Here is a 6,000-nt window from a genome sequence, read left to right on the forward strand (position 1 = left end):
TTCGATTTCGAAAATGAACTTAACTGTTCAGAACAACTGTAATTAAATTAGAAATTAGAAATTAAACTTGGTTGAATGTCATCTGTAATATTTAAAGACGGACATGCTGCCATTGCAAAATTTAATATCTCAAAGTTTTCAGTTTGGAAACTTGCAGTGTTGATATAAAAGATTTCATTGACCGAGATAACATAATCGTCCTGTTTTAAGAATCTGTCGATTCTATTCAAGGTAATTCCATTTCTATTTTCACTAACAACGAATAAGAATACATAAACAATACTATTCGTACGATACGGTACATATTTCGCTCTTTAAATAATAGGTTGCTCGATAAATTTAATCGTTCGATAAGAAATGGCGCTATTAGGTTCGTCGTTTTATTTTCCTAAAGATGGTACAATTATTCAATGAACATGTGTGAAGTTTTACGTAGATCTCTCGACTCGTATATTTACAGTTCTTCAAAGTTGAAGAAGTTGTCGTAGTATTTTCTTACGATGTAAAAAACGACAAAACTTATCGAACAACCTAGCGTTTTGTTTATAACTCCAGCAAACTGTGCATTTCGATCGATTTAACCCGGAGAGACGATACCAATTAAAAGCACTTCTCACGGATGCAGATTTCAATTGATAGCATCGAATGACGAAGCGGTGTGTACATAGAAAATATATCAGTGTCTCCTAAGTTTAAGTGCGGCTTAAGGGCAAGGTTGTGGTGAAATTGAACGATCTCCTCGATATCGGCCCATAGAGACCGGCGGTGACATTATATAGTATTAACGTCCGCGCGGAGTACGCCAGTCCGAATTGAATAATCGAATAACAATAAATTTGCATTTACGTTGTTGCGGCTGCCGCTGACACCACAGTGCATGTAGACATTCACTATCGTGGCCAGGTATACGACGAGTGGCAGGGCTGCGTTGTTTCATAATCGCGACACAAATCGCTTCCATACGCGACCCCACTTTCCGTTACAAGCGAATGACGGATGTAATACGCGTCCATATTCACATCCTGAAAATTGAATCGTACATGTGGCCCGTTGATATATAAATCCATCTATATAACACGTAAATCCCTACACTATAAACTAATGCCACTGGTGGACGATCTAGAATCGCGAAACACCGGGCGAACGTTAAAATTCTAAAGCGTTCCACGGAATTTACCGCGATCCGTTCTCATTGCACGATATCCCCGAAAAATTAGCTTCAGATTATTTTACATTCGAGTGCAACGTGTTACGCAAAATTTATCATCGGCGAGTTATTCTACGCGCGAAATGTACACCGAAATTGTGGAATGGGATTTTTTTGATACGATGCTTCGTTTCTGGGAGAAGTAATTTTGAAAATTCTTGGCTTGGGTGCACGACTCGACCGACGCGTCTAGTCGTTACACGTTATTTCTGATCGTGTTGTTGTTTGTGGACTGTCGATGTTCCAACACATTGATACATGCGAAGAAAAGGACAAACGCGTTTTGTGGGTTGAATCGAATTGCACGCGCCCCAATTAACCTTCAGAGTCGATTTTCCCATAAACCGAGTCCCATTTCAGAAAATTCTATTCCAAATTTTTTACTTACCATTACGCGTAGAATTGCATACGTGCCCTAAAATATTGTATTCTACACTTTCTTATTTATTCTTTCGTAAAGTATCACCGATTACTACCGATCAGTCTGTAACGAAACGAAAATTATGATTCCCTTTCCCGATATTTCCCTTTCCCTATTCTTTCCCGAATAGGTCCAATAATTACTGGACCTATTTCCAGGAGGTAATAGATGACTACAATCATCTAGTAGTCATCTACTAGATGCCTACTATCTAGTAGTAATTATTGGACCTATTTCCCTCAATATCGGGAAAGGGAATCATAATTTTCGTTTCGTTACAGACTGATCGATAGTAATCGGTGATACTTTACGAAAGAATAAATAAGAAATTGTGGAATACAATTTTTAGGGCATATAACTACTATCCAGTAGTCATCTAGTATTACTATGTACGTTTCTCTTATTCTTGACCAATCATTATTTAATGACGATTTGCTTCAAAAGAACGACCGATTTGCCTTTCAAGACATAAACCATGAACAAGACCACGGACGAGACACGAACAAGACCGAAATAAGATCTTTCAAAGACTACTCCACCGTAAAAGTGATTCGAAACGATGAAAAAGATTTTCCCGAAAGAATGATCAGTTTCAAAGAAGGTTAATTTTTTTTTCCCTCACGTTCACTCAACGCAGCTATCGCGCTTCCACTCGCTAGCTACCTCCTCACCTATAATTATTTCATTTTCTATTTACGTTTACGTCGCGTTGGATTCAATCTCCGTTTAATAATTTCAAGGAACAGCCGGAACGTAACGGTGATGGTAATACACCCCACGGTATTACTCAACAAATTACCCCCTTGATGTATTTCCAGGTGACAGTGAACCCTACCACCCCCGTTACTGAATCTGACCCAAGATTTGTTTCCCTTTCCCCGTCATTTAACCATCTTTTTATGGTCACGATGCACCTGGATCCCGAGAATGCTCCAACGGATTATAAATATCGAATGGCATCCGCGTTCTGCGTGCCGTAAAAATTTGTGTCGCAGCCACGGTGTCAGGTTCGCGATACAGCCCGTAACATACAATATCATTTTCCCGGCACAGTCGGAGACCCTCATTTCTCTCGCAGGCTAGCAGTCCAATTTCACACCGTTGTAAATACGCTTCTCTTATTTTTGACATCGTCTTCAATTCTTCTTACTTTGTCGCCCTGGCAGCTGAGTTCCTCTTCTTCCGCTTTGCCGCGATCTCAACCCCGGCTACGAGGATGGCTTCATTTATAATCATTTCCTGAGGCTGTATCTCCCCCTCCTCGCCCCCCACCACCACCCACCCTACCCGTCCCGCCTCCTCATCTTGCCACCTTCCACTCCTCTCCTCTTTTCGTTCCACTCTCTCGGTTGCTGGCTGGGAGCTCCTTCGAGGTCGAGGTTCTCGGGCGTCCATCAGGACCTTATACGGCCAACTTCTCCGATCTCATTAGACTCCCACAGCCTCTTTCGCTGACGATTACGCCGCCGGAGTTAACCCTTTAATCGCCATAGTCGTACATTCGCATCAACTGTGTTACCCACCGCGTTAGCGGCCACACTTTCGCGCGAAAATTTGACAGCGAACGGGATTAACCCTTTTTACGACAGATTATATTTGACCCTTAATCCGGAAACTCTGCTTTTTCGGCCACTCTCGGAAATATGCACACGGTTAATTAATGTACGACGAAACAAATAATGCGATCTACCGGCTTGGAATACGTTTTACGGGCAAATATACAATTATTGTGTATTTTTTCGTCGCGGGAACGATATCGCGCGGGAACGTTTCACTCGAAGGACGATTCGAACTTTCGCGCTAATCCACCGCTAGATAACAATATTGTGTGCATTTGAAAAATTCGAACGAAATAGTTAGAGTTATTGGGAAAATAAGTTTCGTATTATCCTTTTGTCTAGATTGAATCGCGTGAAGATAAATAGAATTACAAGGAGAAGAAAAATAAGTTTCGTATTATTATGTTTATGTAGGTTGAGTTACGAGTGGATGAACAAAATAATAACAGGGATTGAAGAAATAAGTTTAGCATTATTTTCTCTCTGAATTGTCACGCAAGGAAATATGAAATTTTTGGGATACAGATAATATCGTTCACTTGATTTAATAAAAATGTCAACTGCTAATGCAAATTAAGCACTTTTTTATTTCTGATTATATCTGTACGAAAGTGTTGCTAATGAATTGGCGCGATATTCACGATGAAAATTAATCCAAACGCGGTTTTATACGAAGGCGTGCGTATTTGTGGAATTCAAAGCGGTTCGTTTTACGCATAATTAAAGGTAATCCGAATGAGATCGTGTTTGAACTCATTTTCATTGAAAAGTCCGCACGAATTCATTGATAATAGTCTCATGAAAGTATAATAATACAATGAATATAAAAATGTTTAATTTCATTAATATCGTTCTTGTTCGAATCCGGTGAAACAATTGTCTCCTCGTTTTTCCCTTCTCGATGAAACTTTGCAGCTTCTTCGAGTGACCAACTATACATATTTTTATAGCCACGGTTATTCGAATTTAAAGGGTGAAACTACCCTTCAGAGTATCACTCCCTAATGTTATCTTGAAAACAACACGAAGAAGCTTTTTAATCTATCTTTGTACGGAGTTTTCGAGAGAAAATTTGTTTTACTTATGGCTAACAAAACCTTAAAAAAAACGATCAGAAAATCACTATCACTACCTTCGTGCTCAACATTGACCAAAAACGATACAGCGAACTATTTTCATTTTGCGAGTATCTTTATTTTGTATCGACATTGTACACATCTACACACGAAAACTTGTTGTTCCACCGATACGTACACTATGCTACATTCCGTCTAAACTTGCACAAAAATTATTTAAAAAATTGTATTGTACACCTAGTAGTTTCTTCAGAATTTCGTGGTAGAGTAGACCACAGATTTTCGAAAATGCAAAAGTAAATCTCTCGGAAACAAAATAAATTTTAACGCAGAGGGTTAATCACCATCTCGCGGCAAATGGAACGTGACGTCACGAACAAAATTCATAAATAAGTGGGTGACCTTCTGTCTGTCACTGGTCACCCCTAGTCCTCCTTGGGTCATTTCTCTTACTTTCTAGCTTTCTTCCTTCCACCAGTACCAGGTTCCTATTATCCATCTCGTTTCGTCTTTCATTTCCACGCGATCTCGATTCCTTTCTGTCCGTTTCTTCTTTTTTTTTTTACCGCTGAACGCCGCGGAAGGGTCACGAGTTGCGAGTCTTTCTATGAACGCGAAATATAACAATTGCTCTTTGAAACCGTCACCGTAGAGTGCGGGGTATTAATGCCAGCTCACGTGGAGAGAGACGTTGGAAAATTTTGTCGAGATGCTTCCGTCTCTGACCCTTTTCGCTCGGTGCCGTTGTATCACGTAACGAAGCCCTCCCCCCCCGATAAAAATGGAGGGAAAAAGGGAAAACACGTCCACCCCTTACCCCGAGGTTTCTCTCCGGGCGAAGTTAAAATTGTACTTCCGTGGCGTAACGACCATATTCAATGCTTATTTGTTCTTCGAATCGCTTTGAATTGTAAAAAGCTTTAAGATGTTTCCTTTTCATTTCATGACCAGCCGTTATTAAGTTCCTGCAGAAAATCGCAATGCGCTATCCCACGGCTACTGCAATAACCTGGGTGAACAAAAACTCTGCGTGCAGAGAAAGGAGACGTTTTGGCTGCAGTGTTCCTTTTTTTTTTTTTTTTTTTTATATATTTATACGTGTATTGTACGAAACGAGATTTTAGCGTCGGTTATTTGAAAGCGAGGATTCGTTGTTAAATTATTCGTTTTTAGGGTCGCGTGCAAATGTTGCAAAGAAATTAGATAACGTAACACGGGAACGGGAATGTTTTCATCAACGACGAATCGGTGCTTTGTAATTCTTTTGGAAATTTTTGTTTTTTTTTTAATCGAAAGTTAAGAAGACGAAGACGAAGACGAAGGCCTGATGACGAGGTTACGAACATAATTTCGCTTTTTTTTAAGTGAACCTTGCTATTATTCATCATTAATCTGTCAGAAAGATAAATTTGCTCACTTTTATTATGTCGTGTCCAGGGGATTCGAGCTGATTACTGTTTTTATTTAAAATCTTAAGAGTTATACTAAAGTTTCCAGTATTCAAAGTTGCACTGAGCAGAAATATCTCTATGAAGAAAGTACTATTTATTTATTTAATTTATTTCTCATAAGAATGAATATTTAGGTTCGAAACTTTAAATCTTGAGCTTCTTTTGCTTTTGTGTCTGCCTGTTATTTTAATTTCTAACTTGGAGGATATATATATAGATTCCTTGGAACTTTGTTTTCATTCTTTAGAAAATACACGTTCTTTGTCATTTCGTATAATATTTAATC

The sequence above is a fragment of the Ptiloglossa arizonensis genome, chromosome 2 (assembly GCF_051014685.1).
Source record: "Ptiloglossa arizonensis isolate GNS036 chromosome 2, iyPtiAriz1_principal, whole genome shotgun sequence".
NCBI lineage: Eukaryota > Metazoa > Arthropoda > Insecta > Hymenoptera > Colletidae > Ptiloglossa > Ptiloglossa arizonensis.